The sequence below is a fragment of the Muntiacus reevesi genome, chromosome 1 (assembly GCF_963930625.1).
Source record: "Muntiacus reevesi chromosome 1, mMunRee1.1, whole genome shotgun sequence".
NCBI classification, from domain to species: domain Eukaryota; kingdom Metazoa; phylum Chordata; class Mammalia; order Artiodactyla; family Cervidae; genus Muntiacus; species Muntiacus reevesi.
Window position 1 is genome coordinate 236,841,320 of NC_089249.1, and position 26,615 is coordinate 236,867,934.

Consider the following 26,615-nt stretch of genomic DNA (forward strand, 5'->3'; position numbering starts at 1 on the left):
TATCAGGATTTAGAAACTCAAGGCTGCAAAAGTACTTTGAGCAAAAGGATTTTGAGTCTGGCTTTTAGAAGCAAAGGATGTCTGGAAGGAAGTAGAACACAAAGTATATGCTGAAACAGCTGGTTTGGAAATAGAGTAGGAGTCACATAGCACTGCTTCCTAATATCAAATAAAAATCCCATGGGCTAGAAGTTAAGGTGTGGAGGCAGGAACAGTGTTGAGAAAGAAGGTTGGTGAAGCCTAGCCTGTCTGGGGTTCACAGTACCCAAGGGAATGAGAGGGGGTTCTGTGGAATTGGCACTAAGGCCCATGAACTATCAATAGGGAGACATCATCTATCACAAGATAAGAGTCAGATCATAAATATCATTAATATACATCATGGGATGACATTAAGCATTTGAACCAATGTCATAAGTCATTGATGCCATATGGTCCTCTTTACATTTTGTAAAGACTTCCTAATGAAACAGTAGCAAAGTGCTAGTCACTGTCCTCTGAGAATTATAGCTCTTTGGGACCAAAACTTTCCTCAGCTCTATTCTACTTTCCCTGTATGGAAACAACTTACCAGATATATTCTAAGATGTTGCTGAGATGACAGGAGGCCTTCTGAACACGTGTAGGAGGAAAGATGGTATGGAAGGGAAGCCTCACATCGGTACCTTGGTAGGAATGAGCCGAACTTATTTGAGATCCTGTCTGTTCCTCCCCAGTTGCATTAAAAACAGCCCTTCCAGTTACATGTTAACCATACTTTTACCATTTCCATGTTGTTACAGTTAACTTTCCTAGATCTTTTTTAGTGTTGGCTTCCCAGGTGGTGCTAGTGGTTAAGAACCCACCAGCCAACGCAGGAGAATCAAGAGACGAGGGTTCAATCCTGGGTCGGGAAGATCCCTTGGAGGAGGGCACAGCCACCCACTCCAGTATTCTTGCCTGAAGAATCCCATGGACAGAGGAGCCTGGTGGGCTACAGTCCATAGGGTCGCAAAGAATCAGACACAACTCGAGCAACTTAGCATGCACAACTTATATCATCAATATTTGTTTTATAAGGCTGCTCTAAGATTAAATGAGATAATGCATAAAATATTAGCACATTGATTGTCTTAGGATATATTCAATAAATGGAAGCTGTGAGTATTATTCAAGGGGTGACAACATAATCCCATTAAGTGCTTTTATGAAGCTGAGTGACCACTTGGTGTTTATGTGGTAAAGGGCATTAACGTTTCTGAATGTGATAGTGGTCTCAGAGACTGATCTGTCCGTTTTTTCCGGTGGTTTTCAACCTGCTGTGCATGGGCCAGTATAGACTGACTATATAGCATAGCCTGAATAGTGTTAAAAATTATGTAAGTCTGGGCCCAAATTCAGATAATCTGATTTCGTAGATCTAGAGAAAGCCTCAAGATTCTGTGTTATTAACAAGATGCTTCTCTCTGGAGGTTCTAGGAGAGAATGCATTTCTTTGCCTTCTTCAGGTTGTAGAGAATACCCGCATTCTTTGGTTCACAGCCCTTTATCACTCCAACTTCCCCTTCCATTGACCTTACTCTCTTTCTGACTCTGACACTCCTACCTTCTTGTTTTAAGGACCCTTATAATTACATTGGATCCTCTAGGATATTCTAGGGATATCTTTCTGTCTTAAAATTCTAAACTATACATCTACAAAGTCTCCTTTGCTATATAAAGCAACATATTGAGAGATTATAGGGATTAGAATGCAGGTATCTCTGGGGATCATTATTCTGAAAATCGTAGAGGGTAAACTATTTTTTTGGACTGTTAGCTATAGGATAAATCCCTGGAGACTTTCTTCATTCCCACCTGGTAAGTCCATGTTTTGGGGGAGTTTTTCTTCTAAACTACCGACCCCTCTAAGTATCTATTTTTTTGGTATACAGGTGTCCCAGGAGGCTGATGTAGACTTGACAATTCTATATTTAGATCTACTCTACTGGTATGCAAAGTTCCAATATAAATGTGGAAATTACTCTGGAGCAGCAGAATATCTTTACTTCTTTAGAGTGTTGGTTCCCACAATGGATAGAAATGCTTTGATGTCACCCTTGGGAAAGCTGGCCTCCGAAGTCTTCATGCAGAATTGGTATGTAGCCATGTAAGACCTTATGTGGCTAAAAGAGATCATAGATAATAATTCTGTGAGTTTGCCACTTCAGTCTCTTCAGTAGCAAACATGGCTCATTCACTGGTCTCTGCTTTCTTCAGTTGCCCCCAAAGAGTATAATAACATTATTGATCTCTTCCTTTGTGAGCCACAGTATCTTAATGTGCTTTATACGATGTGTCTACATATTCTACGCTTTTTGACCACAGCAAAAGTGAAAGTCACTCAGTCATGTCCGACTCTTTGCAACCCCCTGGACTGTATTGTTCATCAAATTCTCCAGGTCAGAATACTGGAGTGGGTAGCCTTTCCTTTTTCCAGAGGATCTTCCTAACCCAGAGACTGAACCCAGGTCTCCCGCATTGCAGGTGGATTCTTTACCAGCTATCATACAAAGATGCTCAAAAACACTGACAGGTACTATTAATAAAAGATATGGTCAAAATTGTTCAACAGGAGTCCTACACATATAAAAACCCAGTTACAGAGTTTGTATAATATTTATATGTTAACTTTGACTTTGGTAGGGCTCAGAAAAAGCTGAGGAAATATGAATCACTGCTAGTGAATGATTTCTTCTTGGTGGCTTGTCTTGAGGATTACATTGAAAATGCCGAACTCTTTATATTTGAGTTTTTTGTCTCAAAATACACTGCATCCATCAGTGTACCACCATTAACATGTTGGCAGGTAAACTGAACGTAACTCCAGAAGAAACTGAAAGGTGGATTGTAAATTTGTTTAGAAATGCAAAACTAGATGATAAGATTGATTCTGAACTAGGTCGTGTCGTTATGGGTAACAATGTAGTCTCACCCTGTCAGGGATTCAAAAGACCAAAAGTATTCCATTTAGAAGACAGATGTTGGCCATGGATATTGAGAAGAAATTTAAACAGGGGCTTCTAACTGAGCAATTCAGGACTCTGGCTTCTATTGAAGAACTGTACAGAAAAAGTATAAAAGAAAACTTTAAAAGTGAAACAATGCAACCATTTTATAAAAGTGAAACATGTTGAAAGCAACATACTGAGTATAAATTTTGGAGAATTTGAATACAATTGTTTCACTTAAAAAAATACTTGACAATTCTAGGATATTCTGGATGGGGATCAAACAAGCTTATGGGCCAAGGTATCAATGGCTTTCACTTCTGCTTGATTCCCAGTGTGCTAGATGCTAACTTCTGTTAGGAAGGTGCTAACTTCGGATTAGGAAGGACCTCATCATAACTCCTCAGTACAGGCAGCATGTAAGACTTCATGTCTGAAGGCTGTAGCTTCTGTTCCTGGGCCCTGGTTATATACGTGGTCCTGCTCAGATGGACACTGGTCATTTTTGGATGTTGACTCAGTGCTGTTCTTAAGCTCTCTCCAGCTATTTCTTCTCATTCTTTGTCCAACTGTCTCCTAAGTCTCTTTTATCTTTTTGTTTTCAGCCTTTGGAACCCATCTTTTGTATTCAAGGTAAACTTTCTCTTATCATTTATATCATCACCATATCATATCTTCTTTCAAAACCTCATGCATCTATAGCTGAGGCATAATGTGTGGGTTGCTAAACTCCAAACCAGCAACCGACTCCCTTTGCTTTCTCTGCTTCCTTCTGTCACTTCATCTCCATGGCAATGATGGAGAATGCTTAGCTGATTGAATGTGGGAAGAAATGAAGAATGAAGCAAAATTCTGGCAACAAATGCATATTAATTAACATTTCAAAATGTTATCCATTTGCATGATTTTCAAAGTTTGTTCCAACACTGAAATTCAAAGGTACAATTTCCTAAGTTCAAGGCTTGTGCCTATTTCTACTAAACCACGCCCTATTGTACTCACTGTCTTCATTTCAATAGCTTTTTCAACAACTTCAAGACCTTGGATTTCCAAATTGGCATATTTCCCCTTCACCAGGACACCTCCCACTCTTTCTACATATCCACTCTCACTGTGCTGCGAGCATCCTGCTCTCCAGCTCCTGGGAAAGGCTAAGTAACAAGAAACCTGCACCACCCTCTGTTAAGCTGCCTGTCTACCTTTTCACAATTTCAGCTGGCTGTGTCTGACTCAGCTCTCTGTCTGCCAGGCAAAAACTTGTAGAAAACATTTCCTACTGCTTCTCTTCTCCCAAGGAGTACAGGATTAGCACGCAGTACACTTGAGCATAGGGCAGCTCCTTTTCAGTTTGTTTGTCTGGTATTAAAAGGGGATGGGAACTAGCTTAAGGTCTGAAATGAGTTCCTTCCCACAGATACCTGCCCACCCTCTAATACCCAGGTACACAGCAAGAATGTGGACTCTGCTGGCCGCTCAACTGGTCCAGCTTCCTTAATGCAAGTGGCTGCTTGTCTGACTCTGTCTCACCATTCCAGCTTTCCTTTCAGTTTTCTAATGAAGTAGTACAGAGAGGCAGCCAAGATTAGTGTGCAGGTTACTCTTGAGTTTGTATCAAAAAAAAAAAAAAAAAAAGTGAATTGAGCTGCTCAAAAAAAAAAGTGAATTGAGGTGACGTTGGGCAAGTTGTTGAAGTTCCTCAAGCTTCTATCTGCTCCTCTGTAAAATGATACTAAAGACACCTACATCATGGATTGCTAAAAGGATAAAAATAAACTAGGTAAAACACTTACATTTCTGGTACATGTTATTCCATAAATGGAAGTCATGGCTATATTTTGTGCTATTTAATAAAGATGTGCTGAGTCCAAATTATGAAAAATACCATGCTTGGTACTATGGAATTAGGGACAGAAGGAGACATGGTCCCTGCAAAGGACTTTGAAGACTATTGGAAGAGAGAAAATATCAAATTAAGCTAAGGGTGTGGGTGAAGAAGTAGTAAAGTTATGGAGGGAGAACCGAATGGAGATGAAGTTGGACCTATGCAGCAGGGAGGAGAGTCCAGAGGGAAAACTTCATTGAAAAGATATGGGAAAGGCCACCTTGACATTAAATTCCATTCTGTGGGCAACAGATTTTTCTCATGTTTCTGACATTATCCTCTTCGGTAGTGGTGTATAGTGACCATAAGATGTACACCTCTATTACTCTGTACTCTTTGGATACCTGTGGGTATCGCAGCTTCCCACTAGTTATCTGGATGGCTTAGACAGCGAAGAATCTGCCTGCAATGCAGGAGGCCTCGGTTCAATCTCTGAGTCAGGAAGATCCCCTGCCTGGAGAAGGGAAGAGCTACCCACTTCAGTATTCTTGCCTAGAGAATTCCATGGACAGAGGAACCCCAGCAGGCTACAGTCCATGGAGTCACAAAGAGCTGGACATGACTGAGTGACTAACAGTTACAGGTTAGTTAGGGGTCTCTAGGAAAAGGAACAAAGAAGCATTTCTTCCTTCCTCATCCACCCCTCTTTCCCTTATATTACTGTGATCTTCTGGGTCATCTTTAGAAAGCTTAGATTTTTATTATTTTTTTTTCTGACTAGATGACAGTTCAGTCACAGATAATTTTCCTGGCAGATGTTAGCCATCTCTAAAATTTAGAATGAAAATGAACTGAAGTGTATATATGCCAAACTGAATGCACGTACGCCTTCTCTACCCTCGATAAAGCAAACAGGTTGTCTGAATGCCTGACCAAATAGTCATCACATGTGTGGGCTGAATAGTACTTGCAGAATTGCCTGGGTCATTCTTCAGTTGACTAGCACACGTTACAAAATTCTCCTATTCCCCAACATCGTAAGGAGTATTATAATGAGAATCAGGGCACCTGTCTTCTAGTCTAAGCCAGTGGTGATGACTGTATGTAAAATCAGGCAAATTTTCTTGATTGATTTCTCAGCAAGCAAAACAGGTGAAATGACCCCTGCCAATGGCTCTGTGGAGCACAGTTATAATTTGCACAGCCTGGTACTTCTTATTTATAAAGTGGTAAGAAATAATAATTTCTCCTTGAACCACATCACCTGATTGCACTATAGAAAGGAAAATGCTGTGCATACACACCACATCTTTATCTATTCGTCTGCCAATGGCCATCTAGGTTGTTTTCTGTGTCTTGACTACTGTGAATGGTGCTGCTATGAACAAAGGAATTAAGAGTTTCTTTTGGATGTATGCCCAGGAGTGGGATTGCTGGATCATACGGTAGTTCTTTTATTATTATTTTTTAAATTTATTTTTAACTGGAGGATAGTTGCTTTACTGGTAATTCTATTTTTAGTTTTCTGCAGAACCACCATGTTGTTTTCCATAGTGGCTACACCAATTTGCATTCCCACCAACAGTGTAGGAGGGTTCCCTTTTCTTCACACCCTCTCCAGCATTTGTTGTTTGTAGACTTTTTAATGATGGCCATCATTTGCTGTACAGAAATAATTAACACAACATGGTAAATCAACTATGCTTTAAAAAAGAAAGGAACACATTTGGCAGCTTTGTCTCCGAGGTTGGTTTTTAAGTGTCTAAGAAGATTATGTTCCCATTAAGATTTCTATAGGTTGGTCATTTCCTGTTTTTCCAAACTTGCAAGACAGGTTTTCTGGGTGTCTGATTTCCCTCCTATTTTGGTCCCAGACTCTAGGCTGGTGAATTTGTTATCATTACCAGGTATACATCTATCAGATCATTCATCAGCCTCAGGTTTTGCAGTTGTAGTCGACAGACAATAGGAAACAGTGTCTTCTGAGTTTCTCGGAACCAGGTGTTTGTAAATATGATCATCACATTTCATTGTTCTTAAATCATCCAATGACTTCTCCTCATACTTGGAATAAAACCCAGATTTGCTACCAGAGACTGCCCACGCTCACTTGCTGTCACACTGGCCTACTTTGGACAATGCTGATTGTGATGTAGTCGCAGGGGCCTTCTCTCTCCTCTTCATACATGTCAAACCCATTCCTGCCCCAGGGCTTTGGCTCCTCCTCTTTCCCCTCCCTTTGATGCTATTTCCTCTCTCTTGAATGCTCTTCCCTGAGATCTCTGCATGGCTGGCTCTCACTCCTTCTTCCCCATTCCCTTTCCTATTTTCCCTTCCCTTTCCTATTCTCAACACAAATCTCATTTCCACAAGAAGGCCTTTCCTGATCTTGCTATCTGAGGTCCACCCCTGCTTCACCCCAACTACCATCTCATTTCTTTAGAGCTCTTATCACAATCTGCTATTGAATTACACATTGTTTCATTCACTGTTTACTCTGTATCTTCTCAGTAGAATGGAACCTATTTTCCCAGAGTGGTATTCCAAATGTTTAACAACCAGTGTCATATGGCGTTAATCAATCAGGATTGACACTGGCCAAAGTCTTGGAACAGGGTTCGGGGGGGCCCCCTTGACCTTTAAGTTGTTGGGGAGGCCCAGGAGTCCAGAGGGAAGGGTTGAAGTAAATAAGCAGTGGGACTCAAGAAAATGTCTATGTACCCATTGTTGTGGAAATACTTCAGCATCTTAGTGATCAGTATGACCATTAGTTTGTACTAGTTGAATATCCACCCTACTTGTCTTCTATATTCAACACTGTATCTCAGGCCTGGAACAGTGACTAGAATATAGCAACTCTCACATGATGACTTACTTGACTAGCAAGTGCGGTCCACAACACTAAGTTGATGTTTTCTAGAAGAGCTATAAGGTAGCCTGGGCTCAAAGGCCACTCATAGGATTAAATAATGGTGTATTCAGGCCATGTAGCCTAATTTTTTTTCTTTTAATGGCCACACTCTGTGGTGTTTGGGATCTTAAGTTCTCTGACCAAGATCAAACCTGTGTCCCCTGCAGTGGAAGCATGGATGGCTTCAACTGGACCACTGGGGAAGTCCATATGGTCTGCTTTAGTGATAACTAATGTCTTGAACTCTTTGTTGTTTACACAATTTACATGTCAATTGTCTCATTTTGTCCTCTCAACCATGCTAAGAGGTTGGTGTGACAAGACATTATATTCATTTCTCGACTGAATAAACTCAGGCTCCTATAAATCAAGTGGTAGCCAGGGGGCGGGCAGAGCTGTGAAACTGTTCATGTCTTCTGGGCTGGGACCGTGTTCTTTCCAGCAAGCTATGTGTTCTGTCCCCAGCCCTGGATCCATCTGAATCTGAGTACAGAAGCACCTACTGGGTATAGGTGTAAAGATTCTGGGTTTTACAACTAGGGTTATATATAGCCATATACAATAACAACTGTGGTTATTTTTACAACATAGGGTAGTTTAAGCAAGAGTGACCAGGCAAAGAGGGTCTAGAGGAACCTAGAAACTCTGTCTAAGAGTTGGAGGAACAGGAACGATTGCCAAGACTTTTTCTCTGTAGGTTCATAGGGCAGAGTTAATACCAACAGTGAGAAATAATTGCAAAAATAATTTTTGATTCAAAATATATATTTAAAAAATGAGAAATAATATAGCCCTGAGCAATGTTTTCCAAAATACATTATATACAAAATGGTGCTAAGAAAGATTTTTTTAATCAAGGACATGATTTAACATTTTGAAAAATTTTATTAGTTATAAGTTTACTTTACTACATACTAGGGAAATATATAACTAGTAGACAATTTTATGATTTCAGATATATAAGAAGTGGTTAAAGTAGATATTTAACTTTTCAAAAAAATGGAAACAAAGACATTTAAAGAGAAATTTTTGGTGTGTAACAGTAAAGGTGATTCTCAGGCATGTTACAATTGAAATGATTGATGAGTGATTGAAGTTTGTGAAAATCATATTCTTTGAAGCTAGCTCTATCACTTTTCATGGCCTTGGACATATTCCTCACATTATGATGTTTAATTTCCTCATCTGCTTAATAAGTCTGTGTGGCAAGGACTAACGATTTAATGAATGGAAAGTATTCAGCCTAGTTTGACACATAGTGAGAACCGAGTAAATGTCTGCTGCTGTTTTCATTTTTATCAATAGCAATGAGAACTATTGAACCATGGATGGATACCCTGTGAAGCAGAAAGCTCCTCATTGTGGAAGATGTATAAATAGAACTAGGTGGGCATTTGTTAGAGATGCTGAAAGTGAGATCCTATGTGGGTGTGAACTCAGCTAGAACTCTGAGGATGTTTCAGATGGGAGATATCTGTGAGTCTGCCTTTAGTGAATTCTCTCTTGATGCAAAAGAGACTTGAAACTATAGAGCTTTCCTCCTGCAACTTGGGAGGACACTTGACTGCTTGACAGGACTCAAAGAGCCATTGCTCTTTGAGCACTATTGTTGGCCTTTATATAACCCACGTCACAGTCAAGGAGAGTTGTCTGACAACCACACAGCTATTGTCCCATAGTTCTTGCCCAACCCGGAAAAATACCCATTCTATCCTCTCACAGCCTTCCTCACAACCGTGGGAAAGGCTGTGAGGGTTCCTATGGGTACAGAGAGGACCCATCCTGTCTAACCCTCAGCTGGAACCTGGCCTTCACCTAGTAGTGGCTGCCGACAGGCAATATCTATGGATGAGTGTCTTACAGGTGTTTTACAAAGTTCAAATTGAACCCACCCACTTTCTCTCTTTGCTCCATCTCTGCACTGAGAATAGTAATAGTATTTACTTCACAGAATTGTTCTAAAGTTGAGGATAGCAATAGTTCTAAGAAGTAAATGAATGAATGTGCATAAAGCACTTAGGACTGTAACTGATTAATTTACTTATATATTGTTATTATCAGAGGATATAGAAAACAAATAAGGTATGAAGTTTGAAGAGGGAATGGTTATATGGAAAAAATGAAACAAGACAGATTGAGCAGTGTTGTTAGAAACAGGATGATACTACAGGGCAGTTTTGGAAAAAATGACTACATGTCCCTCTGTGTTCTTCTTTGGGAAATAAATGTCTGAAGAAATTCTTAGTGTATTCTTAAACACTGGTCGTTCTGAGCCTTTTTCATTATTAAAATGCTCAGTATGAGGAACCTTCTTTCCTGTGGCTGAAGTCGCTACTAGGTCCAGGATTCCTCTGAATTCATTAGAGGAAGTGAGTTCATGATGAAGTTAATTCCTGAGGAACAAGGATTGCGTTTGGAGATGGCGACAGCCTGCTTTGTACGGGCTTATGCAGGTCAAATGTCAACTTGCTACCGAGAAGGATCTTGTGGATCTGGAAGGGGACTGGTTAGGCATGATATTAGAGCATTGCTACTCCAAGTGCAGTCTGCAGACCAGTGCCAGTCCTCAATCTGTTGCTGTTCTGAATGTGGTAATTATGGGATTGAGAACAAACATTTACACAGATGTGCATCAGTCTTATAGAGTGCCTTTAGGTCTGTTAAATCTACCAGTAGAGAAAGGTGGACACATATTTGGCACATGTGTGATAAAGGACTTGAGGATCTGTGGATTTTAGTATTCTTGAGGAGTCCTAGAATCAATCCCCCATAAAAATGGAGGGCTGGCGGTATACATTTCATTTAATTTAAGGCATTGGTTTGTGAGGAATAGAAAACAAAAAAGAAAAAAAGAAAACAAAAGGAAAGGAAAGAAAGAAAAGAGAAGCTGGTTTTTTTTATGACAGATTATTTGAAAGCACTGTGCAGTGTGGAGTCATGGGTTCCAGTCCTGGTTCTGACACCAACTCATATTATTTCCTCACCCTAAGCTATCTCTTCACATTGCAGTTGCTGGTATTGATTATCTTGTGGAGTCAAATATCTTGGCACCTCATTCTTCTTTGGGTATTACTTTCCTCATTCATGGATGAAAGGTCTTAGAATAACTGATTTTTAGTTTCCATTTCAGTTCCACAGTTCAGATGTCATAATCCCAAGAATCTTTAGAAAAAAGTCTAAATAAAAATTGAATGAAGCTCCATCACTCTATTTAAAGCTAAATAATCCTGCTTTTTGGTAAGAGCCCAAGTATAGCATAGATTCTGAATGCTTTATTTCAGATCCCCATAAGAAGCATAGTTTTTCTTTTGGTGGTTATCTCTCTGTTGTTTTTTTATTAAAAAGATCTCTTTTTCTTGCTGTTCTCCGGTTCTTCCCATGAATTGCAACATTTTAGAGGGAAAAATTTCTCTGCTGGGTATTCATAGACTGACTGACGATCATCTTGTTTTTTCCAGGAGTCCCTCTGAGAATGTTCTCTGAATAAAATCAGCATTATAAGGAGTTTAGATATTACTCTATGACTAAAGAGAAATCATAAGATGGTGCTAAGAAGGAGACTGACACAACATAATTTATTTTATCAAATAACATATTGGCTGATCTTTGATTAGATTGTAAGGATATAAGACTATAAACACAGAACCATTCAAAGGCTATTGCAGTAGTGTAGGCAGACTATAATGGTGGTTTGGCCTATGGGATATAAAGAATAGGTTATGCAATCTAGTTTATTTATCAGCATTGGCAATGAAATGCTGTGGAATTATTTATAATTTATAGTTCCACTTATAAAATTTTTCTGAGCTGGATTGGGATCATAGGTTTTTTAAAATGGGGTTATAATTAGTAGTTTGTATTGGAACTAACATTAGCTCACAAAAAGTCCTATCTGAGATTATTACTGAATGTCCTGTTCATATGAGTGTGTGGAATCAGAAAACGTGCAGGTATTGAATAACTATAGATACAGGATTTCAGATGATAGAGGGCTTCTATCTTTCTATCTCATGCACTTAGAAAACACAGCTCACACATAAAAGTGCTAGTGTAGAAGCCAGAAGCCATCCCAGACAAAGTGCTGGTTTGTTGGGTTCTTAGCCCTGGAGCTAGCCAGAAGACAGAGAGACCTGCCTTTGGAGACAGACTGTCTTCAGTCACGCAGACCCCACTTGAGCTGACTCAGCGTCACAGGGCATGAAACCATTCAACTCATTTTACTTTGGACTGTATCCAGGCATTTCACTGGGAAGTAAAAGACTGAGAGGAAGAAATAAAGACTCCACCCAGGTAAAAGCATTCTGGTGTAGTAATGATACAAGTGATTGGAGATTTCCATCTGGGGAAATACTTGATTCTACAAGATGACCAATACCAGCAACTACAGAGTGAAGAGATGGCATAGGGTGAGGAAATAGTTCATGAAGTATGTGATGCAAAGAGCCTAGGCTTTATGGTTTGACTGAGATTAAATTCCCCACTCTTTCTTCTGCTAGCCTCTAATTTCAGGTCAGTGTCTAATTATCAGAAACTGTACCACCTTCTGCAAAATGAGATAATTGCACATTTTATGATTGATATGAACCCCAAGTGAGAACTAGATAAAATGTTTATAAACTACAAAATGCCTCAGACAGTTTTGTTATAATAGTAAGGCTTCCACTGAGTTGCATCAGAATGGCAATACTATTTGCGGAATTCACATGACTTGCTAGGTCACAATGCTGCTAAGTGAAACTTGAAAGACACTGTGAGAAAATACCTGTAGGTGTGGAATTGCATAATATAGAAATATGATTGCTGTGTATGCATGTGTGAACTTGTTTGCACTGCATCAGTGCTATATTTATGCTCAAACATGAACTATATTTTGATGGGATGGAGTCAGATGTAATAAAGGACAAGGGTTCAGAGCAAGGGCTTTGGAATCAGAAAAATCAGTGTTCATTCTCCAGTTTACAGGCTTCATGACAAAATTACTTAATTTGTACAAACTTCAGTTTTATCAGTTGCAAAATGGTGATAGTTATACCTACCTCAGGGTGTGGCAATGAGAATGAAATAGTATAAAGAATGAGAGACACTTAGCAAGTACTGAGAAACTGAAGACTCTAATAAATACTAATTGTTGTCATTGTTCTTATTATTAAGAATAAAACTCACTTGGTGCTTATGTGTGGAAGGATGGAGACTCTTTCCTGGAATGGGACAAATGGGCAGAGATGACCATTTGTGTGAGGAGGGAACATCTTTTCTGGAGTGTGCACCTCCCTGGTCTGTGGAGGAAGTTTCCAGAATTAGAGTCGGGATTTGATTCTCTATACCTTTCCTCTCTAGCTTCTAGAAATGGAAGAAGCTTGTGGGTGCTGGGATTATGAATGAGGAAAAACAAAAGAATTAAATTTTGTCGATAACCTCTTCCAAAATCATTCAGAGAATTAAGCTATATGAATAGAGAAGCAAGGAAGGTGACGGTCCTGATCCAGTAAAGAGGGTAGAGAAGAAATGACACATGGGCAGAGTTGAGACATTTGGTCAAACTCTCTTTAGGGTCAAGGAGTTTTAGAGTCAGTAAAATAGTGGGTACAAGAGGTGGCTTTAACATTAGGCAAAGTAGTGTTCAAACTCCAGTTCTATCACTAAATGTGTGTAGTTGGGTAAATTACTTAAACTCTCTGTAAAGTACACACTGGAAGTGAAAAAGAACACACTTCTTACTCTGATGAAGTAATATAGTTATTATGTTTAGCAAACTGGTAATTTGGGGGCTACTTTTAATAGCTAAGAACCTGAAGCTTCTTATTTAGAAACTTGGTATTGACTAAAATGATTGCCTTATTTTTCTATTTGGCACAGATTGATAAAGATGCTCATTTAAAAAATGAACAGCCATCTTGTGACCTATGACAAGCAGTGTAACGTTTACATGCCTCAATTTCTGCATCTGTAAAATGAAGTTATAATAATATTAATAACTGTTAAGGAGAGTGATTGGAAGGATTAGATTAAGCCATCACTGTGACATTACTAGCACGAAGCCTGGAACATTGTAAGCCCTCACTAAATATAAGTAGTTACTATTATTAAATCATTCTGTATTATTCTTAAGGAGACAAAAGGAAATATTTTGTTTGTTATAAGATTTGTTATAGAGGGCTTCATTGGTTGTCCAGTGGTTAAGCCTTCGCCTTCTAAGTGCAGGAGATGAGGGTTCAATCCTCGATCTGGGAGTTAAAATCCCGCATGCCCCTCAGGCAGAAAACCAAACCATAAAACAGAAACAATATTGTAAAAATTCAGTAAAGACTTTAAAAATGGTCACAGCAAAAAATCTTAAAAGATTTATTTCAACATACATACCAGTTTATTGAAACTTGGACCAAAATCTGCTCAGAAGACACACAGATCCTTATAAAATAAGACTTGAATCTCACTTTTTCTTTGCATAAAGCACATGTAATTTTGTTGCCTCTACATGTTATATTCTGAACCCACTAAACGTAATGATACCTCATTGTATGATGCCAGTGAAAAAGGGAACAGCACCATCATGCTAATTTAAACTCAGCCAGTGGTCTACTCTCTTTTCCCTTATTTGGGTCAAGTGGTGTTTCTTTCAAGCCTGATACGGTCTTTCTCTTGAATTTGTTTTTGGTAAATTTTGTAACCAGTTTTCTCTTTTAAATACATTTAGTTAGCATATTTTGAGTGTCTGAGACATTCAATAAAATTATTTTAACATTTATAATTGTATATGGAGATACCAGCTAATATTGCTGCATCAGTGCTATGCTTCATAGTTAACCAAGTGATAGAATATTACATTTAAGAGGTTTTTTATTTGTTGAAGTATAGTTGACACACAACATTATGTCAGATTCAGGTGCACACCACAGTGATTTGACATTTGGATACATTATAAAATAACCTCCACAGTAAGCCTAGTAACCATCTGTGTCCATGCTGAATCCTGGCTCTGGCACTCAGAGCAGCGTTGCTGGATGATTCCAGGGATCGCCATATAAATATAGATTACAGCATCAACAGTGCCAACTAGAGTTTTACACTATGACAGTTCTCCCTGGCATGCTATTTCATCTCTTGTGTCTTGGTTGCTTATTAATTTATTCATCTTTGAAATTATCAATATTACTTGATTTCTGTACAGTTTATTTAGGTTATGTAGATAAAATATTTAACACAATATTTCTCTCTCTCATGTGTGCTCAGTCATGTCCAACTCTTTGGGACCCCATGGCCTGTAGCCTGCCAGTTTCTTTTGTCCTTGTGATTTCCCAGGCAAGAAGACTTGAATGGGGTTGCCATTTCCTTCTCCAGGGTATCTTCCCAACCCAGGGATTGAACCCAGGTCTCTAACACAGTATTTGGCACAATGTAGACCATAAATGGGAGCTATAATTGTTTTCATGATTACTGTCTCCCTCAAACCATAAGGCAATTCTCTGAACTTGATAGCCATTATTATATCCATTTTGCAAATGAAGGAAACTGTAGTACAAAAAAATGCATATTCTTTTCCCCAAAGCAGGGACAAAGGCTGAGAGATTTTGCCATAAAATTGAATAGTATAATATTGTTTTTATATAATTATATATTTAATTTTTGTTTAAGTTGTGATTTTTTTTGTTAATGAAGTCAGGTTCTTTGCTGTTGTGTGAACATATGTGAAAAATAGTGTTTAAAGCCTGAGCATGAAAGATAGGAAACAAAATAAAACAGAAAAAGAGAGTAAGCATGAGAAGAGCCGAGAGACTGTTTTAATGCTCTGGCCATGGAAATCTGGGTAGGAATATGCTACCATCTTCACATTCCTGAAGACTGAGAATTCTTAGGCAGGTTGACTCCCAGACACGTCACATTGAATGTAGCTCTAGTTTGATGACACCAAATGTAGCAATATGAGCACGGACTATTACAGTTTTCACCCCTTACAGAATAATGTGAAAGTATTCATGGGGAAACTATTTCCTTAGTCATTAGGGTTGTTAATGTCAGGTATTAGTACTTTATGGGTTAAATGAAGCATTTATTGTTGAATGATATTCTGAAAGTTTCTGTATAATGACACTGCAAGAATATGTGATATTTAGTCACAGGGCTGGGGAGAGGGAACAGAATGACTCATGAGTGAGGGATGTTAAGAGTCAAGAAAAAAAACCAGAAATTTGTAAAATCCTGGTTAGGTCAACCTTGTATTATTAATAGAATGATTTCTTCACATAGTTTCAATTTTTGTATTTTCCATTAAATAAGAAGGCTACTTCCTAATTTTGTATATTATTTCATCAAGCTGAATAATCTTTTAATAGTTATTTTTTGGAAAATATGTCAAGCACCAACTACATGGGGTGTATTTGTCTAGGAGTTGGGGATCCATTACAGGATGAAATAGAACTAATTCTTGACCTGAAACTCAAGGAGGGAAGACAGAAAATAAAATGGATTACTTTAGATGAAGAGTACAGAGGAATCATGTCACAGGGGGCACTTATCTTGTCTAGTCAGTCATGGAGGACATTGCTTGAAGAAGTCATATGCATATCTAAAAAATGAACAAAAATTAGCTGCACCCTAAGGCAGGTCTGGTTCTGTACATTTATTTATTCATTCATTCATTCACTCATCCATTTTTAAGACTAATGCTTGCTGTTTTCCTACAATGAGACATGCCCTATTCTAGGTTCCAAGAACTCAGGAATGAATAAGCACTCCCTTTCTAAAACAGGGGAATAGACAAACAAATACATAAGATAATTTCAGGTACTGATAAAGAATAAAAGTAAGAAGGAGGAGGGTGGAGGAGAAGATAAGTATTATACAGGTAAATGTTTTAGGGGAAGATACCTGGGAACCCGTTGCTCTGGGAAAATGACCCTTAAATAAAGAAGAGTCAACCATGCAAGGAGCCTTTTAGAGTTATCCTCAGTATTTTACCTTCCTTTCATTATTCACAAAGCCTCAGTAAAATTCAGTCAAAAAGTAGAACCTTTGTTCAGGGATGTTCTGAGAAGCAAAGACACAACCAGTTTAGGGAAACTACCTTCTCCAGTTGATAACAGAAGAGACTAGTAATGCTGATCTCCCCTGGACAACAGTGTAACCAACAAAATAATCAATTCCAAGGGTCACCAGCAACAGAAACTTTAGAATGGTGGTTTGATAAAGAACTGAGGGCAGGTGAACTAGAAGATCTATTTCCCAACCACATAAATAGCAAGAATGGGAAAAAAGAAAATCTCAGAAGTATTTGAGGAACCTTTGAGACTGGATGATTTTTGAACAGAGGATCATTAATCCCATCACAATTTGGTTATGAAAAGGAAGTATGCCCTCATTTTATTGTCACATCCTGTTTAAGCCTAGAGTGTGTACATTAAAACAATTTTTTATTGGAGTATAGTTGATAAACAATGTGTTACTTTCTGCTCTACAGCAAAATGAATCAGTTATACATATACATCTTTTATACATACACATCAGTTATACATATTCATATATCTACTCTTTTTGAGATTCTTTACCCATATAGCTCACTATAGCGTATTGAGTAGAGTTCCTTGTACTGTACGGTAGGTTCTTATAGTTATCTGTTTTATAGTGTTTAAAGCATACATATACAGTATGTCAAGCTCAACAGCTATAGACATTTCATGCAACATCTACTCAAATGCTACTTATGCTACAATAATTGCTAACACTCTTTGAACATTATGAACTGTGTGTGTCACTCTCCCGTCTAAGTGCTAACATGTGAGCTCATGTGAGACTCGTAACACTTCTATGAGGGAGCTACTATTATTATTTTCTTTTTTATATTTTATGTCTGAGACACAGAGGACTTAACCGAATTTGGCTAAGTTCACAGTACTTGTTCAGGAGTCCACTGCAAGCAGTCCAGTTCCAAGGCTTTTATCATTTTGCAAGCCTGTTTCTTATATTCCAGGTCTGTGTATTTTTCCCCTGAGCAGCTGCTAGGTAAGTATTACCTTGCAGTGTGGTATTCTTTACATGATGAAGAGTGAATTGTGGGAAAAAGAGATGGAGAAAGAAAGAGAGGGAGAGAGAAAGGAGGAGAAAGCATGTGGATAGAATTACTCTGTTAAAAAAAATTCTGAAGAAAAAGAAAAGTGCAGTTTTCCAGATATTATTCCAGATGCAGTTGTTACTTCTCTTACATCTCAAAGCAAGCAAAGGAACAAGGTATTTTTAGTTTGTTTTACAGGTGAGGAAACTAAGCTCAGAGAAGCTCAGCAGCCAGGCTCTGCCTCTCATGCCACATTTCTGCTCCTTATGATTTTGTTCCCTAGGGATGCTTATAAAAAGGAAAGAAAAGCAAAAGCAAAGCATTATCTAACCTGTAATTGAAATAAGTTGACTTACAATGTTGTTTTAGCTTCGGTGTCCAGCAAAATGATCCAGTTATACACACACACACACACACATATACACACATGTAAATCATACTTTTTTAACATTCACTTACATTATAGCTTGTTACAAGATATTGAGTTGAATTCCCTGTGCTATATAGTAGGTTCTTGTTGATTATCTATTTTACATGGAGTAGTGTGTATATTTTAATCCCAAACTCCTAATTTATCCACCCCACATCCCATTTGGTAACCATAAGTTTGTTTTCTATGTCTATGAGTCTATTTCTATTTTGTGAATAAGTTCATTTGAATCATTTTTTTTTTTTAAATTTCACATGTAAGCCTGACCCAGGAATCAAACCTGGGTCTCCCACATTGTAGGCAGACACCTTACCATCTGAACTACCAGGGAAGTATACCATTCACGTGTAAGCAATATCATGTAATATTTGTCCTTTTCGGTCTTCCTTCACTAAGTATGATCATTTCTAGGTCCATACATGTTGCTGCAAATAGCATTATTTCATTCTTTTTTATGATTAATATTCCATTGTGCATATATATATATCACTTTTTTATACATTCACCTGTTGATGGGCACTTAGCTTGCTTGAAGAAAGCTTTTTTGTGGCTGCATAGTGGACAGAGGAGCCTGATGGGCTATAGTCCACAGAGTCACTAAGAGTCAGATATGACTGAACACCTGAGCACACACACACATTATATATTTGATCTTAGAAAAGCCTATGTGATCCACTACCCACTACATGTCCTGGGAGAAGCGAGGCCACTCCAGCATCCTCAGTGCAGTGCTGGAAGCTTTACTAGTATCACGCTGAGGATGCCGGAGTGTCCTTATTTGGGGGCCAAGTATACACATACACGCCAGAGGGAATAATGAACATTCTTTTGTGGTATGCACACCAAGAAATGTACATATTAGTAAGAGTTTTAAGAAAAGTATAAAACATGTAAGAGGCTTAACACAAAAAGACCCTTTCATTAATTTAGGAAAGTCTCTAAGTATGACTATTGCCTCTATCATAACACAAAAAAGAAAAGATAATCACCTTGATTGTTATATTTTCTGCATTATTATTATTCTTAGGCATGTTCAGCTTTCTTTTTGCATTGCTTTTGACATTTTGGATGTTTTGATATATAGTCATCCATGCTGATGGCACTATATTAAAAACCCATACTCCTTTAAGTGACCAGTTTACTAATATGTACTCCCCTCCACAGTACAAAGTTTGTGCTCAGTTGTGTCTGACTCTTGCGACCCAATAGATGTAGCCTGCCAGGCTCCTCTGTCCATGGAATTCTCCAGGCAAGAAAACTTGCTTGGGTTGCCATTTTCTTCTCCAGGGGATCTTCCCGACCCAGGAATTGAACCCAGGTCTCCTGCATTGCAGGCAGAATCTTTACTGACTGAGCTACGAGGGAAGCCCAGTACAAAGTTTATGCACTGCTCTTTTCTTAATTAGCTTCCATGATTTGTTTTTCTTCTTCTTTTTTTTTTGGTCGATTAGTGCTGTTAGGGGCTTCCCTGGTAGCTCAGCTTCCCTGGTAGCTCACCTGCAATGCAGGAGACCCTGATTCAATTCTTGGGTCAGGCAGATCTGCTGGAGAAGGGATAGGCTACCCACTCCAGTATTCTTGGGTTTCCCCGGTGGCTCAGCTGGTAAGGAATCTGCCTGCCATGCAGGAGACCTGGGTCTGATCCCTGGGTTGGGAAGATCCCCTGGAGAAGGGAAAGGCTACCCACTCCAGTATTCTGGCCTGGAGAATCCATATTTGGGGTTACGGCTGAGTGACTTTCACTTTCATAGTGCTGTTAATTTTTAAGAAGTTGGTTTTGATTAATTTAAATGTGCTTCTAATTTATTTGATGTAAAAATGTTTCAGGTTAGTTCAGTTGCTCAGTCATGTCTGACTGCTTTCAACCCCATGGACTGCAGCACCCCAGACTTCCCTGTCCATCAGCAACTCCTAGAGCTTTCTCAAACTCATGTTCATTTGTAGTTCAAGGTCTTTTTGTAGTCCAAGGGACTCTCAAGGGTCTTCTCCAACACCACAGTTCAGAAGCATCAATTCTTCGGCGCTCAGCTTTCCTTACAGTCCAACTCTCACATCCATACATGACTACTGGGAAAAACCATAGCTTTGGCTAGATGGACCTTTGTCAGCTTTTTAATATGCTGTCTAGGTTGGTCACAGCTTTTCTTCCAAGGGGCAAGTGTCTTCTAATTTCATGGCTGCAGTCACCATCTGCAGTGAGTTTGGAGCCCCAAAAATAAAGTCTCTCACTGTTTTCGTTGTTTCCCCATCTATTTTCCATGAAGTGATGGAACTGGATGCCATGATCTTAGTTTTCTGAATGTCATGTTTTAAGCCAACATTTTCACTCCCTTTCACTTTCATCAAGAGACTCTTTAGTTCTTCACTTTCTGCCATAAGGGTGGTGTCATCTCCACATCTGAGGTTATTGATTTTTCTCCCAGCGATCTTGACTCCAGGTGTGCCTCATACAGCCCGGCGTGGACTCAGGCCCTTTGAGTCAGTGATGCCATCCATCCATCTCATATTAATTAAATAATAAGTATGTAACTTTGTGTTAGAAATGTCTCTTAAAAGCAGTTGATGAATTTCTTTTCAGTTACATGGAGACTCCTTACATTTGGTCAGGAATACTTACCCTTTATATTTAATGACTTTTTCATAATTTGACATTTGTTACCTTTTTGCTTACTTCCTTGAATTTATTTATATTTATTGATTATTTGTTTATCAATATACCAACTATATCTTTTTTTGATTTTATACTTAAAATTTTGTGTGAGGAGAAAGTTTTTTTTCTATGCCATTAGTTATTTCCTAGTATTTCAAACATTGTTAACCACTGGATTATCTATTTATGCTCATATAAAATATATTTTAAGCTTAATTTTATAGGGGGAAAAAGACCATTCTTATTGGCAACCTTTTTGTCTTATTTAATTGGAGAATGAGACTATCTTTAACTGCTTTTTAAAAAACTTGGTCAGCATGACTTAAATTTCTTCAAAATATTACACTAGTTTGGGATATTTATTAGATCCAACTATCCCGTTTGCAGTTAATGCTTTACTTTATTTCTTTTTCTATTGTTGGTTGGTTTTTTGATTATTGTAAGTTTTTTTTTTTTAACCTTTGGTATTTAATGTATCAATTTTCTTTCACTGAGTAACAAATTATCACTAACGTACTGATTTAAAATAACATAATTTTTTATCTCACAGTTTCTGTGTGTTAGGAATCCAGACATGGTTAGATGGTTCCTATGGTCAGGACCTCACCAGGATAAAATCAGGATGTCAGTTGATGTTTAAATCTCATCTGAGGCTCTAAGTGTTACTCCCAAATGATTGGTTGTTGGTAGCATTTAGTTCCTTACAGTGTGGAACTGAGGCTCTTGGCTCCTAGAGGTCACATTTAATTACCTGAGACATAGCCCTTTTTAAAATACAGCAGTATTATCCTGTAGGATCTGCAGGAATGTGTATGATCCTGCTTTGAAATGTTCTGATTTTATGTCTCTGACCTCTTGCTACACTGTCATTTAAGGGTTTACCTGATCAAGTCAGGCCTTCTTAGGATTATCTGCCTTTTAATTAATTTAGAATTAGTAGATCAAAGAACTTAATGACACCTGCAAAATTCCTTTACTTAGTCCCATAACATAGCTTAATCTTGGTGGTTGTTTGCTCTCATAGCCACAGGACCTGCCACACTCAAGGACACTCACTAGGTATGTGCAACAGGGGGCAGGAATCTTGGGGGTCTTCTTAGAATTCTGCCTACTACAATGTCTCATTTAAATCATACAAATTCTGCATCACTTTTGAGAAATATTTGTAAAGACTTGTTAGAGGATTTCTTTCATATGAATACGTTCTATGATGTTTGAAAAGAAATTCTTGAGATACATCTCTAAAATTTTATAAAAGTACTGTTTTTATATACAAGTGTATATATAGAAGAAAAATATATTGTACAATATTGGTAAATTTGTATTGAAATGTGTGTTTTAAAACTTTAATTCTAATACCTATTGGCATCATAAATTAGTATAACATTATACAAGATTAAGTTGCCTTAAGTTATTTAAGCTTTTGGGGTCAATAATCCCACTCATAAAAATCCACAGTAAGAAAAGGATTAAAGACAAGGAAAAACTCTTATGTGCAAAAATGTTTAACAGTCTATCATAGTGAATGTTTCAAGTAAGATCAAATTACAAAGCTGGGGAAATGTTAAGGAACTTCATGTGGATTCCCTGAATATATATTGTATGATCATTAGGAATGCCATAAGAATATGAAGGATGTGTACAGCATATGTGAAATAAGGAGCACAAAATTATATGTGTACTATGATTACAGCTATGTAAAATATGTTTGTGGTTGCTGTAGTCATAATAATGTATGAGAAAACAGTAGCAGTTGATGAAACAGGTTGGTATAACATGCACATTTTTAAACAATTTATTTAATTGCCAACAAAGGCTTTATTCAAGGTACAAAACAAAACTAGGTTAGTTTCCCACATGTCTGGAAACGGGTAGGTGTGGATCTCCTTGACTTCTGATTCTCTTTCATCTGAAATCTGCTGAGCCTTTACTAATTGAAGGGTGAAATCTTCTATTGCCATTGATGAGAACTGAGTGAATTATATTGGGAGTAGACAGACCTGGCCCTTCCCTCAAGATGATGACTAATTGACAAACCCTTCTGATGGGGTGTGACCTAGGGCTGACCCTTGATGACTAGGGTTGAATTACACACAGAATCCTCAGTTTTCCCTGCCTTTCCTTTGAGGTCTCAAATGGGATGGGGGTTTTGTGAGCAAGAAAGAATTACTATATCCTCTTCATAAAGATATCAGTGCTAAAGAGTGTAGAGATGATAGTTAAAAGTTCTTTCATCCAGGCTGAAAATCCCTGCCAGTGTGTGTGTGAGGGGATCACCACCCTTCTGCTTGTATAACACGTATTTGCTACCACTGAATGTAGCCTCTGTCTTTGATAAGCAGCAAACTTCTTTGACCACTTTTTCATGGAACACATCCTAGCTGTACTGTCCCCAAGTATATCATTTGAGAAAGACTGAGTTACAAATAATCCTTTTACCTTTGTACAAAGATCCATGTCAAATAAAGAAACTTGGGATGTAAAAGAGGAATTATATTTATTTCTCAAGGGGCCAAGAAAGTTAAAACTTGACTGAAAATGTAAAATTATAAAATGAGTTAGATAACTAGAAAAAGATGGTTTTGTTCCAGAAGTCAGGTTTCCCATTACTAGTAGTTCTCAAACATGGATTTGATCATCATTTGCTGTGACTATCATGGGGAGGATGCAAGAGTTAGGCCTGAAATTAGAATTTGGAAGATTTGTGATTTTCAGCCCTGTCTGAGCATCAGAATCCTCTGACTAATTTAGCTAAACAAACAAAACAGGAAGGATGGATGGAAGGACAGAAGTACCTGGGCCCTATTTAAGGTCTACTGAATTGGAATATCTAGGTTTGGGGCCAAAATTTTTGAATTTTTAATAAGCTGCCTAGGTGACTATTCAGTTCAAGGGACTAACCATTGAAAACCAATGGGCCACATGACGTTTGACAGATAAGGTCTGTTTCCATGATACCAATAAACAATATGGCAAAGTAGATAACTGGGAATGCTGCAGAGGTGGCATTGCTCGTCTTCCAGGAATTAGAAAATAGATTTTCAGTTTCTGAGATTTCCAGTCCAGGCGTGCTGGGACCTGTCTGTACTACTGAATTTCTTATTCTAAGAAACAGAAGGGCAGGTGAGACCTAGGGAAGAAGGAAGTTGTCTGGGAAAGTAGTTTTGGAATCCCTTTTTGCACTCTACTGTGCAAACCTAAGATTTTGATAGCTTGAATCCGTGCCTGTTGCCTCGTGGAGTTTATTGAGGTTCATCCCTTTCAGAGAGGCTACAGGACTTCCCAGATGGTTGTCACAGGGAGTGGCTTCTTGGATCAGAGCAATTCACATAATCTCTCTCTGTTGGCAAGGGTCTGGCAGGAGGTGTCTGCACTGCTGGACTTCCTGTTCTAATAGTGCCAACTGGTTTTGCCCAAACCAAGGGAGGGCCCTCAGACAGGGTTTGCCACAAATTTCAGTTTTAGCTGGAACACATCGTTTTGCCTAGTGTTATATAGAGATCTAGGAAAAGAGGAAGCCACTTGTGGAGAAGTGCATCTAGACACAGGGTCTGGATATGGCTAGGAAACCTGGACACCCCTCCCAGTTATCCCACACTCCTGACCCAGTCATGCGAGAGATCACTGCTCCTCAGAGATACCTAAAATCTAGGCAGCTAGAAGATATTTGCCAAATCCATTTATTTATTCAGTTATCTATATTTGTCCAGTGTCAACTGTGTGCCTTCACTATATATATACTACAGGTACTGAGGATAAAGTAATGGGTAAAAACAGCCAAGAGTTTAGTCTGGCTAAACTTGCTCCAGTACTTGCTCCAGCTGGGAATTGACAAGCTCTTCTTGATAAGTTACCCTCTATGGACCTGGCACCTATGTGCTCAAAACTTTTTAATGGCATATTTATAACAAGATAAGCACTATTATTATATCCATTTTTCAGCTGTGGAAGTAGAGATATGTGGATACGGACCAAGATTTATAGCCTCCATTCGTCCTGAGGGTGGGCGGGAGAAAGTGGAGACTTAAGACTCCTTCACCACATCCTAGGAACATGGGTCTTCCTGGTTCCTGATGCCTGTGGTTAGGGTCTGAACCAGGCCAGGTTCGTTAGTATAGCATTAGCACAATGTAGTCTCCAAACCCAATGAGGGTCATTCTGAGGAATGGGATTATGTTCAGGCCTTGAGTAAAAGAGGAGAAATAGGGTTGACAGTAGCTAACTTTGAATCTCAGGGGGCCATACAGGCCCAAGATAAGAAGGAAGATTCTCAGAGTTTGGGCATGGCTGAAAGTTTTCCTTCAGGTGTACCAGAGGATGAGGCTCTTTCTACTGAACTCTTACACTTTAAAGAGTCAACAGGGCACCCAAGACTGACTTCCTGGATTCTGAGGGTCAGCGGGACCTAACCCCAGTGGGTCAAGGAGAGTAGCCAAACCTGAAGAGCAGAGGCCTGACCAGGGAGCTCAGATTTAGTTTTATTCAAATAATACTGAAAAAGTTTCATGGATGTGACTCATTTTAGAAAGATTTAGGTGTAACGCCACAGCGTTTAAGTACCTCCAATTTGTGAAATCTGAACTATTTTGCAACGATACTAATATAATATAAATTATAGTCTCTTTTAAAAACAAGATTCTCCCTAGTGTTCTTAAATTATTAACTTTTTTTGCTGCTCCTACAAAGGGTATTTACCATGTTCTTATTTATAAATTATACATTTCTCTTTTCCAAGCCAAGGATGGCATTCCAGTCTTCGCAATTGCATTCAAATATTTACCAACAACTTTTTCAAAATAAAGCTGGAATCATTGTAGTATATATGATTTTGTATTAGTTTTTCTCCCTTAACATTTTCAATAATATTCTAAAACATTTCCTTCTGTCAATAATTTACTACTGATATTGTTTCAGAGGGGTGAATGATAGTCTGTCATTCAGAAAAACTGTAATGATTTAAGTTTCTCTCAATATTCAAAGTTTTCCCTCTTTCATTTTACCATTCACATTACAATGGGGAAAATGAGGAACAATCTGAATGCTAACACTATTTTGAACATATTTGTCCATGAATCATTTCAGTAAGTTAGTATACTAGGTCCAATTTTGACACTTGAAATTTTCTTGTTGTATAGAATTTCAGTAATAATCAGAAGGATCCTATTAATTTAATGTGCATCTGGGAAAGTTTTTTAAGTTTCTGTGCCTCAGCTCCCTCATCTGTAATATAGGGATCACGCGGTATCCACTTCATGAAGTTGAGGAGACATGTGGAAAGTAATGCACATTCTTTGGAACTGTTTGAGTTTGTTGTGCTCCCACCAGCAATGTACACGATTGCCATTGTGATGGCAAGTTTGACAGCTCTTCCTTTTGTTATATAGGAGAGAATACTAGCTTAGTGGAGAAAAGTTACCCTTTTTGTTTGCACTTTGATTAAAAGTGATGTTTGATGTTTTATTTTGTGTTTAGCCCTTTGTAATTCTTTTTCATGAATTGTATTTGTTAGCCGGATTCTCATTTTTTCCCCATCAATTTTATGAACTCTTTCTATGGTGACCCTTTCCTATCTATTGTCTGTGTTTCAGGTATTTTATTGGTTTGTGAGGTACCGTTTGTTTCACTCTAGTTATTTTTGATTGTGGGTCAGAAAGGACTGAGACTTCAAGAAGACAGTCACACTTGGTCTGATTTTGATTGTGGGTCAGAAAGGACCGAGGCTTCACGAAGACAGTCACACTTGGTCTGACTGTTGAGTGGAGGTAAGTAGTCTACAAACTGCAGGGCC

The 26,615-nt window shown here is 38.4% G+C and overlaps 1 protein-coding gene and 1 pseudogene across 1 annotated transcript in view; both read left to right on the forward strand.

Moving 5' to 3' along the window:
* The first annotated feature begins 597 nt into the window (after window positions 1-597).
* Window positions 598-8,242, forward strand: LOC136158386 (eukaryotic translation initiation factor 3 subunit E-A-like; annotated as a pseudogene).
* A 3,788-nt stretch (window positions 8,243-12,030) lies between these two features.
* SPINK5 (serine peptidase inhibitor Kazal type 5) overlaps window positions 12,031-26,615 on the forward strand; it is a 191,538-nt gene continuing 176,953 nt past the window's right edge. The window contains exon 1 of the mRNA XM_065935767.1: window positions 12,031-12,108. The gene's annotated coding sequence lies outside the window, so the exon portion shown is untranslated. The remainder of the gene's footprint in view (window positions 12,109-26,615) is intronic.